The sequence below is a fragment of the Somniosus microcephalus genome, chromosome 4, assembly GCF_052327205.1.
Source record: "Somniosus microcephalus isolate GS21.2 chromosome 4, FLI_Smic_1.0, whole genome shotgun sequence".
Classification (NCBI taxonomy): Eukaryota; Metazoa; Chordata; class Chondrichthyes; order Squaliformes; family Somniosidae; genus Somniosus; species Somniosus microcephalus.
This window is the reverse complement of record NC_140990.1, coordinates 266,785,256-266,803,586: the sequence shown is the minus strand read 5'-3', so window position 1 is coordinate 266,803,586 and position 18,331 is coordinate 266,785,256. Positions and strand designations below refer to the sequence as shown.

The window sequence follows — 18,331 nt, the reverse complement described above, 5'->3', positions numbered from 1 at the left end:
TAGTATGAGCGTGCTCAGTTTGCTCTGCCCTAGTAAACAAGCACCTTGACTAGCAACTCATTGTCTCTCTGTCCTTCATTTGTTCTACCCACATATATTACAAAGGCTGAGAGAGGTAGATTTTTGGACTCTAGGAGAATCAAGGGAGATGGGGATCGGGCAGGAAAGTGGAGTTGAGGTCGAAGATCAGCCGTGATCTTATTGAATTGCAGAGGAGGCCCGAGGGACCATTTTTAGGTTGAGAACAGGATTGGGCTTGGCTAGGCTGGCATGTTTAACGGTGTTAACTAATGTTACGCACGCTTCCTCTCAAAGTAAGGAATGAGGCACAGCCCTGTATTATTTTACCCAACTTCGACAAGGTTGGCATACTACTCTGCAGGGACATCATAGCTGAGCCCTATTCTACCTATGGTTTCGTGAGAAGAATTCTGCCGTGGGCGGGGGGGGGAGAAGGTAACCACACCTATCTCAAAGTCCGAGTAGCACTGATGTGACACTTTTTTATTCTTGCCTAAATTCTCTTCTACTATTTACTGCACTGCTGACTGGGCTGTGAGCAGAAATTATCCCTGCGTCACGTGCCCTGCGGTTTCCAGGGAGCTGGCAGAAGGTGTGACGCAGGGCAGCGAGGAAAGGCGCGATCTCCGCTGGGCTCGGCGCTGTCCCGTCCCGAGGCTGCAGCGTCTCCTGCCGTTGGCAGACATTTTGTAAGTAGTTTGCTGGTTCCGTTCCCCCGGCTCTGTTAATTGTAATCGAAAGGAGCCGTTTTACCAAGAGGGCGCCGGAGCCGCCGATGGGGGTTCTGCAGTTTGTCGTTTCCTGAAAGGCCGCTGTGACTGTCCCCGCCCCCTGATCCGACCGTACCGTACCGTTCCCTGCGGTGTGAGCCGGAGCCGAGCGCCCTGAGCCGGCCGTGGGGAAAACAGCGAGTGAGGCCGGCAGCGACTTTGGTTTTTCTGGACACCACCAGTACCGAGCGGGCACTAGTCAGTGGGTAACAAAGTGCCGCCACGTATTATAAATATATTGGTTCTAAGAAAATTTGGATTTTTTTTTAACAATTCGTTAACTTTCTGGCACGAACATTCCAGATGCTGGTCTCCCTCCCAGAGCCGCTCCAGAGTACACGGTGAGCCACTCAACTTCAAGTTACCGTGAGAGCCAGTTTATAATCATGGAAACACTGAAAACGTGATATTAACCGAGAAGTAGGCAATGCAGTGGCAAAACAAGGAATAAAAAGTTCTTAATCTCCATTTAGGTTATAGTGGGGTGGTCTATTATGTTCCTCCACCCACACTGGGTTAGAAATAGGGTGGGTACCTTCCACCTGGCCTCTGCAATACCACTGCAAGCCAATTAAAAGGAATCCAAGGTGAATGGGTTGGAGATGATGGCCTCCGGAATTTGCAGTCAGCAGCGAATCAAAGGCTGGCCCCCGAAGAAAGGGGTGCCCACAGAGATCTCGCGATATCTTTGTCGGCGTTCAAATGATTTCAGTGTAGGAATGGTCAAATTCCTATCTAGAGATTGAGTTCGACGCAGGTAATCAAAAAGGTTTTTAATGTCAAACTAATGAGTTTAAACAGATTGATGCAAGAGAACTATGAATACAGGTCTGAACAGGTCGGAGGCTCCACGAGGACTGCCAGGGCGGTCCCGTTCATGACGTCATCACGTTTTTCCTGCGTTTGGGTGATCACGTGATTAGCGGCATGACGTCATCGCGTTTGCCCGCGCTCTTAAAGGGACCGCGCACTGTACTTGCAAACAGTATATACAATGGTACAGATTTAGTCTGTAGCTAACACATCGTTAAAGGGAATTATGTACAGTTGTTCAGAGTCCCTCAGTGGCGCTGCCACATGCACCCCCCCAGAATTGTCTTTAACGGAAAAAGTCAAACGGTGAGGGGGTCTGACAAGCCTGTCAGAACGACTCCTGTATTCCCGAAGCGGAAGCTGTTGGACGGCGGGCGGTCTGGCGGGTGGTTGCACTTGTTCTGGCGTGACGACGGTGGGCGGCCGACCTCGTCTCGGTGGCTGTGCGGTCTCGACGGGACGGTCAAGGTCCAGCTGTGCTGGCTTCAAACGGTCGACCGAAATGTGGTCCAGTTTACCACCGACATCCACCTTGAAGGTTTTGTCTCCTGCCTCTAACACACGGAAAGGACCAGTGTATGGGGCCTTGAGCGGATCCCGGTGAGCATCGTGGCGGATGAACACGTAGTCGGCTTGTTTCAGCTCCGCTGGTACGTGAGAGCCCTGAAACCCGTGATGCGATGTGGGAACCGGCGCGAAACATCTGACTGCTTCATTGGACGGAGTTTTTTTTTGAGAGAAGCTGCAGGGAGGGCGGCAACATCTCGCCTTCACGCCAAACCGCGTGTGGTAGAAGCACAGCCCCGTGGGCTGAGGAGCTGGGGCGGCGTCTGGGGGATGGGCGCCTCGTGGCAGTGCAGAACTGTTGCGTAACAGCGAATATTTTGTCTGCCTCGGCAGCGAGCGCTGCGCAGTCTTCGACCTCGGATCTCGCCAAGGCTGCTTGCACTTGCTCTGGTAATTGGCTGAGGAATAACTCTCTGAAGAGAAAGCATTCCGGTTCAGAGCCGAGGAGTGTGAGCATTTGGCTCATCATCTCGGAAGGTTTGGAGTCCCCGATCCCGGGCATAGCGAGCAGCCGACGGGCGTGCTCTGATTTCGTGAGCCCGAAAACCTGTAGCAACCGCGCCTTGAGGGTCTCATACTTGCAGTCCGCTGGGGAGTTCCCGAGAAGACTGACGATCCGCGAGGCAGTAGAGCCGTCGCGTGCGGAGACCACGTATAAGTATCGGGTCTGATCCTCAACGATGCCTCTCAGGGCGAACTGGGCTTCAACTTGGATGAACCACGAGGTCGCTTGTTGCTCCCAGAACTGCGGCAGCTTCAACGAAATGGCGTTTGCCTCCATGCTGTGTTCCTTTTGCGAAATCCGTTCACAAAAGTCGGGGTCACCAATGTAGGAATGGTCAAATTCCTATCTAGAGATTGAGTTCGACGCAGACAATCAATCAAAAAGTTTTTAATGTCAAACTAACGAGTTTAAACAGATTGATGCAAGAGAACTATGAATACAGGTCTTAACAGGTCGGAGACTCCACGAGGACTGCCAGGGCGGTCCCGTGGATGGCGTCATGACGTCAACACGTTTTTCCCGCGTTTGGGTGATCACGTGATTAGCGGCATGACGTCATCGCGTTTGCCCGCGCTCTTAAAGGGACCGCGCACTGTACATGCAAACAGTATATACAATGGTACAGATTTAGTCTGTAGCTAACACATCGTTAAAGGGAATTATGTACAGTTGTTCAGAGTCCCTCGGTGGCTCTGCCACATCAGCACAGTTTAGTGGTAATTCCCTAGTGCGATGCTGCTGTGGTGTCAACAAGCTGTCTAAGGAGCCAATCACAATGTAGAATTCTCACAGACGGAACTCGGAAGATAAGTTGTTTATGTTCTGACTTTTTAAAATGTTAGAGAACAAAACAAAGATTGGGGCTCTTGCATGGGGAAAGGTAAACCTGAAATAAATATAAACAAACTTTAAAACAATAGAATTTTTTTTAAAGGTTCTTAAATTTAAATTTTTATCATAATGGAGAAATTTGACACGCACAAAATTAAAATTCATTTTTCAGGGCAATTAAGTTTGTTTAGCAGTCAATACGCTGTTACACCTAATTCAAAAGGCTTTTAATGGGGTATTTAACAGTGATATTACCACGGGAAAGCCCAAGTTTTCGTCAATGTCACTGATTACATTGATTGCCGGATATGAGGGGGCGGTGGGGGCCACATCGCAGCCAGTGTCGAAGCAGTGAATGACAAACCGCAACTTCAGGATTTCCACATTTAGATGCACGCGCGCTAAATCATGAAGTTGCGGTCAGTTTCAAAGGGGTAATAACGGCGAACTAACAGTGTTCACTGTTGTTACCCACTGCAAATTCCGGGTCGATGACCGCACCATCTTGCCCTCCATTCATGTGGACAGGCACCTTTCTCAGGAATGGCTCAGTTGGTAACACTCTCACCTCTGAGTCAGAAGGTTGTGGGTTCAGGTCCCAATCCAGAGACTTGAGCACAAAAATCTGGGCTGATACTCCAGTGTATTGTTGAGGGAGTGCTGCACTGTTGGAGGTGCCGTCTTTTGGATGAGACGTTAAACCGATGCCCCGTCTGCCCTCTCAGATGGACATAAAAGATCCTATGGCACTCTTTTGAAGAAGAGCAGGGAAGTTATCCCCGGTGTCCTAGCAAATATTTATCCCTCACTCAACATCACTAAAACAGATTATCTGGTCATTATCACATTGCTGTTTGTGGGAGCTTGCTGTGTGCAAATCGGCTGCCGCGTTTCCTACATTACAACAGTGACTACGCTTCAAAAAGTACCTAATTGGCTGTAAGGCACTTTGGGATGTCCGGTGGTTGTGAAAGGCTCTATGTAAATGCAAGTCTTTTTTCTTTTTTTTTAAAATACGCAACCTGGCAGTAGCTTGAGCAAAATTGGCAATACAGTAGCCATTGGATTCCGATATGCAACCGCCAGTATTTCCAGCTGTTAATACTTTTGAACATTAATGTATTTTGTTTCTCCAATAGGGTTATCACAAGGCTTATTTCGTATATTAGTACCAGTACATTACAACATAAATCTCACAAACCGATTTTGTGCAAAATGGTTCTTGTGTGCTAGTCTTAATTTTAAACTCAAATTACCCCCACTTTTGCCCCCATCACCGGTGACAGATCTGTCATGATCAGTACTTCACCCCATTGGTTTGTAGTGCAGAACTCAAGTTTATACTGCTGTATGTTATCTTCTTTCAAGTGGACATAATATAAACACTTCTTACACTCACTTGCACTTTATTGAAATTTGAGGGGGAAAAGCTGCCTATATTGTGGTTGTGTGAAATTTTCATACTTTGACATTATGCTTAACTGCAATCCTGGTGACAGCACTCAAGAATGTCGAGCTTGATTCCTGTGTTCTACCCAGTTGTGTCTTAACCAATTCAAAGACAGTTATAGTATTGGCCAAATGCAGATTAAAGCCCCTCTATCCTTACTCGTATTGAGCTATACCAACCAAGCTCAGCAGATCACTCTTTGATGCACCGCTGAATTTGCTACTAATATTAGCCATTTTTATGCTTTTATTTATGCTCCAATTTTAAATTGAATTATGGCCAATTGGGTGCTGTTTTTAGGAATTCGACTTGAGACTGGCCAAACTCATTTCAGTAGCGGTATTATGCCATGTAACATGGTATATTATCAGAGCCATTGATTTCTAACAGCAACAACTTGTATTTATATAGCGACTTTAACATAGTAAAATGTCCCAAGGCACTTCACGAGCATTATCAAACAGAATTTGACGCCGAGCCACATAAGGAGATATTAGAGAAGATGACCAAAAGCTTGGTCAAAGTGGTAGGTTTTAAGGAGCATCTTAAGCAGGAAAGAACTACAGAGGCGGAGAGGTTTAGGGAGGGAATTCCAAAGTTTAGGACCTCAGCAGCTGAAGGCACGGCCACCAATGGTGGAAGTGATTAAAATTGGACTGCGCAAGAGACCAGAATTGGAGGAGCGCAGAGATCTCGGAGAGTTGGAGGAGGTTACAGAGATATAGGGAGGGGCGTGACCATGGAGAGATTTCAAAACAAGGATGAGAATTTTAAAATGGAGGTGTTGTTCAGCTGGGAGCCAGTGTAGGTCAGTGAGCACAGGAGTGATGAGTGAACGGGACTTGGTGCGAGTTAGGATACGGGCAACAGAGTTTTGGATGACTAAGTTTATGGAGGGTGGAAGATGGGAGGCCGGCCAGGAGTGTATTGGAATAGTCAAGTCTAGAGGTTACAAAGGCATGGTTGAGGGTTTCAGCAGCAGATGAGCTGAGGTGGGGCGGAGTCGGGCGATGTTATTGAGGTGGGAATAGACGGTCTTATTGATGTGTGCGGAAGCTCATTTCGGGGTCAAACATGACACCAAGGTTGCGAACAATCTGGTTCAGCCTCAGACAGTTGCCAGGGAAAGGGATGGACTCTGTGGCTAGGGAAAGGAGTTTGTGGCAGGGACCAAAGACAACCGCTTCGATCTTTCCAATATATTGGAAGAAATTTCTGCTCATCCAGTGCTAGATATTTGGACAAGCAGTCTTGACAGTTTAGAGACTGTAGAGGGGCTGAGAGAGTGGTGGTGAAGTGGAGCTGGGGTGGTAGTTTACAAAGACAGAGGGGTCAAGGGTTGTCTTTTTGAGGAGAGGTGTAATGAAGGCAGATTTGAAGAGAAGGGTGACAGTACCTGAGGATAGAGAACTGTTAACAATATCCGCTAACATGGGGGGGCCAGGAAAGGAAGTTGGGTGTTTGGTCAGTTTAGTGAGAATAGAGCCGCGGGAACAAGGGGAGAGTCTCATGGACAAGATGAGCTCGGAGAGATAGGAGCGAGATGCAAGTTCAGGGCTAGGGCAGGAGGAACTTTAGATGAAGTTTGGCTCGGTGGCTATGGTAAGGGAGGGAAGCTGCAGAGATAGCTGAACAGATGGTCTCAATCTTATTGTTAAAGAACTCCATGAGCTCATCACACTTGTTGGAGGTGAGGGTGAAGGAGGCAGGGGAGAGGGGTTTAAGAAGACGGTTTGCAGCAGAGAAGAGAAGCCGGGTGTTATCTTTGCATTCCAGGATGATCCTGGAATAGTGAGCAGTTTTGGCAGAGGAGAGCAGGACCTGATGGTGCTTTATGTGGTCCAGCCAGATCTGACGATGAATGGCTAAAATAGTTGTCCACCTTGGACTTAAGGGAGCAGCGATGAGGGACCCATTGTAGCTGTAGAAACAAATCTGATGACCGAATTGGTCAAGTCCTGTTTTTATTGCATGGTATTTTCTGTGACTTGTGAATTATTCTGTGAAAACTACAAATGAATGTTCTTGAATATTTTTATATGTGTGTATGTTTTTATCTCCTTTTTTAAAGCTTAAGATACATAGCAAGGTATATCATATTGGAAGTAGATATGTGGTATTTAGCAGCACTGGGGGAGCTTGTGGAGCGTTTAGTAGCATTAGCTACACCTGGACTTTGGTAGCACTAGGGGAATGACCTTTGAGTTTGCAGAACTGGGTTAGGGATGCTGACGTTTGGAAGAACTAGGGGATGGGATGTGGGGTTTGCCTCACTGATGGACACTTGGGAGTCTGTCAGCTCAAGAGAGAGGCGCAGGTTTGATATCATTGGTGGAGAGGGGGATCCTCGCATCTATCAGCATTGGTTCCAAGTTGTAAGAGATTGGCGCAAATATTTGAAGTGTTTCCTGTTTGATTTCTTAAAGATAAATACAGTTTTCTGTGGATAATTAAAAACCACAACTCTAACAGTAAATATAAAGATTCCACTCTCTCTGTCTCTGCTTCCCTGGGAAAGTAAATAAACATGTCACTGCTTTAATGAAATTCACTTTTGACTTGCAACCAAAAAAGGTCACCAATTTTTATATCATCATAAGTATTGGCAAGAAGTAGGGCTTTCACATCCAGTCATCCATGTGAATGGCTAGTATTTCTGTCAATCATAAACACTTCCTGAAATTACTTTCAAAGGCATTATTTACCTTGGATAGGAGCCCCAAAGGTTTTTATGGAAACCTTGTAACAAAATAGTTCTACCCTGTTATAATTATTTCACAATTTGCCATATGTTTCCACTCAGCAATAAGTAGGTCTTCACTCACCCATTGCAGCTGTAGAAACAAATCTGATGGAAACGGTGGTTTTGAATTGTAAGTGGAAACAATAGAATTGTATCTCTCTCCCTACTACGTAACCGTGAGCTCATCCAAAACTCGGCTGCCTGTGTCCTAACTCGCACCAAGTCCCGTTCACCCATCACCCCTGTGTTCGCTGACCTACATTGGCTCCCAGTTAAGCAACGCCTCGATTTCAAAATTCTCATTCTTGTTTTCAAGTCCCTCCATGGCCTTGCCCCTCCCTATCTCTGTAATCTCCTTCAGCCCCACAACCCCCCGAGATAATTCTGCCCTCTTGAGCATCCCGGACTATAAACGCTCAACCCTTGGTGGCCGTGCCTTCTGTTGCCTAGGTCCTAAGCCCTGGAATTCCCTACCCAAACCTCTCTACCTCTCTTTCCTCCTTTAAGATGCCCCTTAAAACCTACTTCTTTGACCAAGCTTTTGGTCACCTGCCCTAATTTCTCCTTATTTGGCTCGGTGTCAAATTTTTTTGTCTTTTAATACTCCTGTGAAGCGCCTTGGGATGTTTTACTATGTTAAAGGTGCTATATAAATACAAGTTGTTGTTGATGCATGTTCTGAAGTAATTAACTTTTGTTTAAAATTTCACCAGAAAACTTTGTTAAATTTGTTGCCTAGTTTGTATTCAAATTGTTTTCAAAAATATACAAAGTGAAATGCTATTACACAGAAAAGCAATTGGACTTTGCTGCTGCAGGAAATACATAATTTTCATTCTAAGTTAAACAAAAGCAGTTAAATGTGCGCAATCATTACTATCCTGCCAAGTTTGAAATGGTCTCTGCCTCTTTACCTTTCACTCTGTCATTGACACAGACTGCCATTCTGTTTCAGAAAATGCTTAATAAACTTCTGAAATTCATCTGACTTTTTTCAAATAATTTCCAAAAGCAACCAAAAATACTGTTGGAAGCTGCAGAGAAACATTCTTCCAGTTGCACTGACACACTGCTGCTGATGTGTACTGAACAAGCTCGCACTACAGGCACTCCCTTCAGCTATTTGAGACACCTTTAGACAAAATTATGACGGCCAAGCTTTTGCGAGGCTGAGACCTTCAAGATGTCAGCCGTGGCTCAGTGGCAGCACTCTCGCCTCTGAGTCAGAAGGGTGTGGGTTCGGGTCCCACTTCAGAGACTTGAGCAGTACTGAGGGAGTGCTGCATTGTTGGAGGTGCCATCTTTCGGATGAGGCGTTAAATCAAGGCCCCGTTTGCCCCCTCGAGTGGAGATAAAAGATCACATGGCATTATTTCGAAGAAGAACAGGGGAGTTCTCTCTGGTATCATGGCCAATATTTATCCCTCAACCAACACCTTAAAAAAAGCGTATCACATTACTGTTTGTGGGAGTTTGCTGTGCGCAAATTGGCTACCGCGTTTCCTACATTACAGCAGTGATTACACTTCAAAAGTACTTAATTGGCTGTAAAATGCTTTGGGACATCCCAAGGTCGTGAATGGCACTATATAAATGCAAGTCTTTCAAGTAAAAACATGAACGAAGGTGATCAATGACGTAAGAAGATATAAGCCAGTGATCGGAGGTGGCATTAGTGATCAAAGCCACAGGAGTAGAGGTGCCATGGGAGATGGTAATGTTGAGGGTGTGATTGTGAATATGGGTAGGAGAGTTTACAGGGAGGGAGAAATTTAGGGAGTACAGGAGTGTAGTCAATTTAGAGAATGGGTAAGTGGACTGAGAAAATGATTGAAAGTACGGTAAATGCAGAGTCACGGTGCAGAGGTTGAAGGAGAAAAGGAGAGGATATGTCTGAGAGAAACTCTGGGTGGTGCTTGTGGGTGGTAGATGTGTATGTACCTTTAAGAGAGAACTGACTTTATACTGTAGTACCGGCAGTGACCACACCTGGCACACCATAGCAGGCGTCTGTACTTTCAGTTTAAGCTTACCCTCTGTTCAGTAAATACCTGTTATTATGGTTCTGCAGTCCATGTATTATTGATACGCGGACACTACAGTAGACAACAAGCATTTTAAAGAAAAGATGAGAAGGGTGGAATGGGGAGGTTCCTGAAGGAGTCAAACATGCCAAAGGAATGGGGGAACGATCAAAGTGATGAGAGCCACACCACCACCACGGCTTGGGGAGGGCAGGTGGTGGAAAGTGTAACCAGGCGAGGAGTCTTCGGTAAGGGGCAAGATGTCACCACCTGTGAGTCAAGTTTCTGTCAAGCTAGGGTATCTATATGATCATCCACAATAAGGTTGTGGATGGTAAAGGCCCCGTGTGTGAGCAAGCAGACATTCTGGAGACAAATGTGACAAGGGACATTGATTGTTGATCTATCAAGAGTCCAAGGTGGCACTGCTGGGTCGGGTGAGCAGAATGGGAAGGAGATTGGTGAGGGTATCTCCCAGCGGGCGTTCCTGGCAGGAAGATCAGCAAGAGAGGAGTATGGGGTGGTCCTGCTTGAACCTGATACAATGATGGGCCCCTTGGAGCATGCCAATGGAGATACGGAGGATAGCTGTGGGCTTGTTCAAAGGGGACCGCGACCCTGGATGGTGACCGGAGAGAAGGAAGGCTGAGGAGTAGTGATGGTTGGGGTACAGTTTAGGAGGTGGGGGGGGGGGGGGTGGTGCGGGGTGCACAAAGTACCTGAGAAGTGAAAAATGAAAGGTGGCATGCCAGATGATGAGGAGGGAAGGAGATAAAGGCCTAAGAAAGGCTTAGGGGAAAGAAAAGGGAGCTAGAAGTAATGGGCTCAGTTCCTGAGCAGCAGCCAAAATACAGACGTGAATAAGAACATAAGAGCAGGAGTAGGCCATACGGCCCCTCGAGCCTGTTCCACCATTCAATAAGATCATGGCTGATCATCAACCTCAACTCCACTTTCCCGCCGATCTCCATATCCCTTGATTACCCGAGAGTCCAAAAATCGATCTCTCTCAGCCTTGAATATACTCAAAGACTCAGCATTCACAGCCCTCTGGGGCAGAGAATTCCAAAGATTCACAACCCTCTGAGTTTTTTATTCGCTTAATGGGATTTGGGCGTCGCTGGCAAGGCCAGCATTTATTGCCCATTCCTAATTGCCCTCGAGAAGGTGGTGGTGAGCCGCTTTCTTGAACCGCTGCAGTCCATGTGGTGAAGGTACTCCCACAGTGCTGTTAGGTAGGGAGTTCCAGGATTTTGACCCAGCGACGATGAAGGATCGGCGATGTACTTCTAAGTCAGGATGGTGTGTGACTTGGAGGGGAACTTGGAGGTGGTGGTGTTCCCATGCGCCTGCTACCCTTGTCCTTCTAGGTGGAAGAGGTCACGGGTTTGGGAGGTGATGCTGAAGAAGCCTTGGCGAGTTGCTGTGGTGCATCTTGTAGATGGTACACACTGCAGCCACGGTACGTGATGGTGGAGGGAGTGAATGTTTAAGGTGCTGGATGGGGTGCCAATCGAACAGGCTGCTTTGTCCTGGATGGTGTCGAGCTTCTTGAGTGTTGTTGTAGCTGCACTCATCCAGGCAAGTGGAGAGTATTCCATCACACTCCTTACTTGTGCCTTGTAGATGGTGGAAAGGCTTTGGGGAGTCAGGAGGTGAGACACTCGCCGCAGAATACCTAGCCTCTGACCTGCTCTTGTTGCTACAGTGAAGAAATTCCTCCTCATCTCAGTCTTAAATGGCCTACCCCTTATCCTGAGACTTCCAGCCAGGGGAAACAACCTCTCAGCATCTACCCTGTCAATCCCCTTCAGAACCTTGTATGTTTCAATGAGATCACCTCTCATTTTTCTAAACTCCAGAGAGTACAGGCCCATGCTACACAATCTATCATCATAGGACAGCCCTCTCATCCCAGGAATCAATCTAGTGAACCTTCATTGCACAGCCTCCAAGGCAAGTATATCCTTCCTTAGATAAGGAGACCAAAACTGTGCACAGTACTCCAGATGTGGTCTCATTAAGGCCCTGTACAATTGTAGCAAGACTTCCTTACTCTTGTACTCCAACCCCCTTGCAATAAAGGCCAACATGCCATTTGCCTTTCTTATTGCTTGCTGTACCTGCATGCTAGCTTTCTGTGTTTCTTGCACGAGGACACCCAAATCTCTCTGAACACCAACATTTGAAAGTTTCTCACCATTTAAAAAAATATTCTGTTTTTCTGTTATCCACTTTGGTGGCAAAAACAGGAAGGCAGATTATTATCTGAATGGCAATAAATTGGGAGAAGGGGAAGTGAACGAGACCTGGGTGTCCTTGTGCACCAGTCGCTGAAGGTAAGCATGCAGGTGCAGCAGGCAGTTAAGAAGGCAAATGGTATGTTGGCCTTCGTAGTGAGAGGGTTTGAGTACAGGAACAAGCATGTCTTGCTGCAGTTGTGCAGGGCTTTGGTGAGACCACACCTTGAGTATTGTGTGCAGTTTTGGTCGCCTTATCTGAGGAAGGATGTTCTTGCCATGGAATGAGTGCAGCGAAGATTCACCAGGCTGATACCTGGGATGGCAGGAATGACGTATGAGGAGAGATTGGGTCGATTGGGCTTATACTCGCTGGAGTTTAGAAGAATGAGAGGGGATCTCATTGAAACTTATAAAATTCTAACAGGACTGGACAGACTAGATGCAGGAAGGATGTTCCCGATGGTTGGGGAGTCCAGAACCAGGGGTCACAGTCTCAGAATAAGGGGTAAGCCATTTAGGACAGAAATGAGGAGGAATTTCTTCACCCAGAGAGTGGTGAACCTGTGGAATTCTCTACCACAGAAGGCAGTAGAGGCCAATTCATCAAATATATTCAAGAAGGAGTTGGATATATTTTTGTTAAGGCTAAAGGGATCAAGGGGGTATGGGGAGAAAGCAGGGACCAGGTACTGAATTTGGATGATCAGCCATGATCGCATTGAATGGTGGAGCAGGCTCGAGGGGCCAAATGGCCTACTCCTACTCCTATCTTCTATGTTTCTATTCTTCCTACCAAAGTGAATAACCTCACATTTCCCTACATTATACTCCATCTGCCACCTTACTGCCACTCACTTAGTCTATCTCTATCCCTTTGCAGACTCTCTCTTCTCCTCACAGCTTACTGTCCCATCTAGCTTAGTATCATCAACAAATATGGATACATTACACTCGGTCCCTTCATCCAGGTCATTAATATAGATTGTAAATAGCTGAGGCCCCAACACTGATCCTTGCGGCACCCCACTGGTTACAGCCTGCAAACCTGAAAAGGATCTGCTTATCCCTACTCTCTGTTTTCTGTCCGTTAACCAATTCTCTCTCCATGCTACTATATTATGGGCCAGAAATTCGGGTCCCCACGGGTGCGTACGCGCTGTGTACTCACGCATAGGGCCAACGAAAGTGCCGGTTTCGTGCATGCACTGTGCATGCGCGGGGAACCGGAACTTCCGTTCCCTTGAAGGAAGGGGTTCACAGGTCGAACGCGTGCGCCGGAGAGGCAGTGCGTACGCCTGGAACTTCCGTTTTTTATTTACAGATTTCTCCAGGAGGGTAAGTCTCCAGCAGCTACGCTTTTAAAAAGCAGTCGCAAGGCCTGCTTTTAAGAAGGTAAGTGGTGAAATAAGTAAAATTAAAACATTTTTTCCGCAGGTTTATTATTTTAAAATACTTTAAAGAAAGGTAAGTTTATTTTTAGCCCTGTTAAAAACTGTAATTATTTTTTTCAAAAATTTTAATTACTGTTTAAGATAGTTCTTTTATGTAATTTATAGTTATTTTAAAAATGTGATTTAAAAAAAAAAAAAAAATTATTTGAAGTTTTAGTTAGGTTTTGGGGCCGATCTTTATTCATAGATTTGACAGGCGTTCCTGTCAAATCTATGAATAGAGATTCCCTGCTACGATTGGCTCTCCATGGCCCATGTGATCCTAGGGGACGCTTCGAACTAACTGCACCCCTGGGATACGCAAGCACTGCGTGCCGGCAGCTGGAGGAGGTCCAGGATTGGAATCCCACGCGGGCTCACAGCACAACGGCTGGCGCGCTAGGTCAGTGCAGGTCGGGGGCTTGTACCCGCGGGAAGCCTGCGACCAGAATTTCTGGCCCAATACCCTCAACCCCATGAGCCCTAATCTTCTGTAATAACCTTTTATGTGGCAACTTATCGAATGCCTTTTGGAAATCCAAATATACTACATCCACTGGTTCCCCTTTATCTACGCTGCTAGTTACATCCTCAAAAAACTCCAATAAATTTGTCAAGCACGACTTCCCTTTCATAAAACCATGTTGACTCGGCCTAATCATGTGACTTGATACCACTTCCTTAACAATGGATTCCAGCATTTTCCTGACAACTGATGTCAGGCTAACTGGCCTGCAGTTCCCTGTTTTTTCTCTTCCTCCTTTCTTGAATAGCGGTGTTACATTTGCGACCTTCCAATCTGCTGGGACCATTCCAGATTCTCGTGAATTTTGGAAGATCAAAACCAATGCATCCACTATCTCCGTCGGGTCATGGGGATTTGTCGGCTTTTAGTCCCATTCGTTTCTCTAGTTCTTTTTCTCTACTTATATTAATTACGTTCAGTTTTTTTTGTGTTTGTTTATGGGATCAGGGCATCGCTGGCAAGGCATTTATTGCCCATCCCTAGTTGCCCTTGAGAAGGTGGTGGTGAGCCACCTTCTTGAACCGCTGCAGTCCGTGTGGTGATGGTACTCCCACAGTGCTGTTAGGTAGGGAGTTCCAGGATTTTGACCCAGCGACGATGAAGGATCGGCGATATACTTCTAAGTCAGGATGGTGTGTGACTTGGAGGGGAACTTGGAAGTGGTGGTGTTCCCATGCTCCTGCTGTCCTTGTCCTTCTAGGTGGAAGAGGTCGCGGGTTTGGGAGGTGCTGCCTTGGCGAGTTGCTGCAGTGCATCTTGTAGATGCAGCCATGGTACACCGGTGGTGGAGGGGGTGACAATCAAGCGGGCTGCTTTGTCCTGGATGGTGTCGAGCTTCTTGAGTGTTGTTGCAGCTGCACTCATCCAGGCAAGTGCAGAGTATTCCATCACACTCCTTACTTGTGCCTGGTAGATGGTGGAAAGGCTTTGGGGAGTCGGGAGGTGAGACACTCGCTGAAGAATACCTAGCCTCTGACCTGCTCTTGTTGCCTCAATATTTATGTGGCTTGTCCAGTCAAGTTTCTGGTCAATGGTGACCCCCAGGATGTTGATAGTGGGGGATTCGACGGTGGTAATGCCATTGAATGTCAAGGGGAGTTGGTTAGACTCTCGCTTGTTGGAGATAGTCATTGCCTGGCAATTCTGTGGCGTGAATGTTACCTGCCACTTATGAGCCCAAGCTTGAACGTCGTCCAGGTCTTGTTGCATGCGGGCATGGACTGCTTCATTATCTGTGGAGTTGCGAATGGCGCTGAACACTGTGCAGTCATCAGCGAACATCCCCATTTCTGACCTTATGTTGGAGGGAAGGTCATTGATGAAGCTGCTGAAGATGGTTGGGCCGAGGACACTGCCCTGAGGAACCCCTGCAGTGATGTCCTGGGGCTATGATGAGTGACCTTCAACCACCACAACCATCTTCCTTTGTGCTAGGTATGACTCCAGTCAGTGGAGCGTTTTCCCCCTGATTCCCATTGACTTCAGTTTTACTAGGGCTCCTTGATGCCAGACTCGGTCAAATGCTATCTTGATGTCAAGGGCAGTCACTCTCACCTCACCTCTTGAATTCAGCTCCTTTGTCCATGTTTGGACCAAGGCTGTAATGAGGCCGGGAGCTGAGTGGTCTTGGCAGAACCCAAACTGGGCATCAGTGAGCAGGTTATTGGTGAGTAAGTGCCGCTTGATAGCACTGTCAATGACACCTTCCATCACTTTGCTGATGATTGTGAATAGACTGATGGGGCGGTAATTGGCCAGGTTGGATATATCCTGCTTTTTGTGGACAGGACATACCTGGGCAGTTTTCCACATTGTCGGTAGATACCAGTGTTGTAGCTGTACTGGAACAGCTTGGCTAGAGGCGCGGCTAGTTCTGGAGCACAAGTCTTCAGCACGATAGCCGGGATGTTGTCGGGGCCCATAGCCTTTGCTGTATCCAGTTCGCTCAGCCGTTTCTTGATATCACGTGGAGTGAATCGAACTGGCTGAAGACTGGCTTCTGTGATGATGGGGACCTCAGGAGTAGGCCGATATGGATCATCCACTCGGCACTTCTGGTTGAAGTTGGTTGCAAACGCTTCAGCCTTGTCTTTTGCACTCACGTGCTGGGCTCCACCATCATTGAGGATGGGGATATTCTTGGAGCCTGCTCCTCCTGTTAGTTGTTTAATGGTCCACCACCATCCACGACTGGATGTGGCAGGACTGCAGAGCTTTGATCTGATCTGTTGATTGTGGGATCGCTTAGCCCTGTCTATAGCATGCTGCTACCGCTTTTTAGCATGCATGTAGTCCTGTGTTGCAGCTTCCCCAGGTTGGCAACTCATTTTTAGGTACGCCTGGTGCTACTCCTGGCATGCTCTTCTACACTCGTTGTTGAACCAGGGTTGGTGGTAATGGTAGAGTGAGTGATATGCCAGGCCATGAGGTTACAGATTGTGGTGGAATACAATTCTACTGCTGTTGATGGCCCACAGCGCCTCATGGATGCCCAGTTTTGAGCTGCCAGATCTGTTCTGAATCTATCCCATTTAGCATGGTGGTAGTGCCACACAACACGATGGAGGGTGTTCTCAGTGTAAAGACGGGACTTTGTCTCCACAATGACTGCGGTGGTCACTCCTGTCATGGACAGATGCATCTGCGACAGGTAGATTGGTGAGGACAAGGTTAAGTAGGTTTTTCCCTCTTGTTGGTTCACTCACCACCTGTCGCAGGTCCAGACTGGCAGTTATGCCCTTCAGGACTCGGCCAGCTCGGTCAGCAGTGGTGCTACCGAGCCACTCTTGGTGATGGACATTGAAGTCCCCCACCCAGAGTACATTCTCTGTCCTTGCTACTCTCAGTGCTTCTTCCAAGTGGTGTTCAACATGGAGGAGTACTGATTCATCAGCTGAGGGAGGGCGGTAGGTGGTAATCAGCAGGAGGTTTCCTTGCCCATGCTTGACCTGAAGCCATGAGACTCCATGCTCTTGACAGATCGGACGCCTACCCTAGAGACGGGCCTCTGCTGGGGGCGAGTTCTGCTTTCTGCAGAACCTCCACCCGCAGAAAACCCTTAGAAATCTTATGTCTGGTAAAAGCAGGCGTAAGGCATAACAGTTGAAAAAAAGTAAAAAAAAGTTTTTTTTAAATTTCACTCATTTATAATTTAAAAATACGTTTATTTTTAGCCCCATAAAAAACTTTAAATTATTTTTTCAAAAAATTAAATTTTTGTTTAAAATATTTAATTTACTGTAATTTTAAATCATTTAAAAATGTGATGGTTTTTAAAAAATGTACTTAATGTTTTACTGTGTTTTTGGGGTGATCCCCATTCATATATTTGACAAGTCTACCTGTCAAGTGTATGAAGAGAGATTCCCTTCTCCTATTGGCTGGCCTGGCCCACGTAATCCCAGGGATACTTGCGAACTGCATGCGCCTCTGGGATACATGGGTCCTGTGCATTTCGAATTTGGGTGGCCCAGGAGCAGAAGTGTCCGGACCTCGGGAACCCTCGGGTAAATTTGTAGATTTTTTTTCCGATAGGAGGCATCCACACGCAGGAAACCTCCTTTTGGAAATTACGGCCCAATTTCTCCTGTCTCAGCCTCTAAGGGACCAACGTTTACTTTTGCTACTCTTTTCCTTTTTACTTACTTGTAGAAACTCTTGCAATCTGCTTTTATATTTCTTGCTAGTTTGCTCTCATTCTATTTTTTCCCCTTTTTATCAATTTTTTGGTCAACCTTTGCTGGTTTCTGAAACTCTCCCAATCCTCTGGCTTACTATTATTCTTTGCAACATTATAAGCTTCTTCTTTCAATGTAATGCTATCCTTAACTTCTTTAGTTAGCACGGTTGGATCACTTTTTTTGTGGAGTTTTTGTTTCTCAATGGAATGTATTTTTGTTGAGAATTATGAAAGATTTCTTTAAATGCTAGCCACTGCTTCTCTCCTGCCATACCTTTTAATCTATTTTTCCAATCTGCCTTAGCCAACTCGCCCCTCATACCTATGTAATTGGCTTTATTTAAGTTTAAGATTCTAGTTTCGGACTTGGGCAAATCACACTCAAAATTAATGTGAAATTCTATCATATTATGATCACTCTGCCCCAGAGGATCCTTTACTATGAGATGGCCAATGTCTCTTTTACACAGTACAAGATCTAAAATAGCCTGTTCCCTGGTTGGTTCCATGACATATTGTTCTAGGAAACTGTCCCGAATGCATTCCATGAACTCGTCCTCCAGACTATCTTTGCCAATTTGATTTGTCCAGTCTATATGAAGATTAAAGTCCCCCAAAATTATTGCATTGCCTTTGTTGCAAGCTCCTACCATTTCTTGATTAATATTCTGTCCAACGGTATAGCTACTGTTAGGGGGCCTATATACTACTACTACCTGTGTTTTCTGC

At 46.4% G+C, this 18,331-nt stretch overlaps 1 protein-coding gene across 2 annotated transcripts in view; it reads left to right on the top strand.

The window, feature by feature from the left end:
* The first annotated feature begins 594 nt into the window (after nucleotides 1-594).
* Nucleotides 595-18,331, top strand: part of wdsub1 (WD repeat, sterile alpha motif and U-box domain containing 1) — a 66,949-nt gene continuing 49,212 nt past the window's right edge. Inside the window, exon 1 of one of the 2 annotated variants that reach the window (XM_085986355.1) lies at nucleotides 595-710. The gene's annotated coding sequence lies outside the window, so the exon portion shown is untranslated. Of the gene's footprint in view, nucleotides 711-838; nucleotides 1,133-18,331 lie in introns of those variants that run through there. The other variant, XM_085986356.1, reaches the window with a different exon arrangement.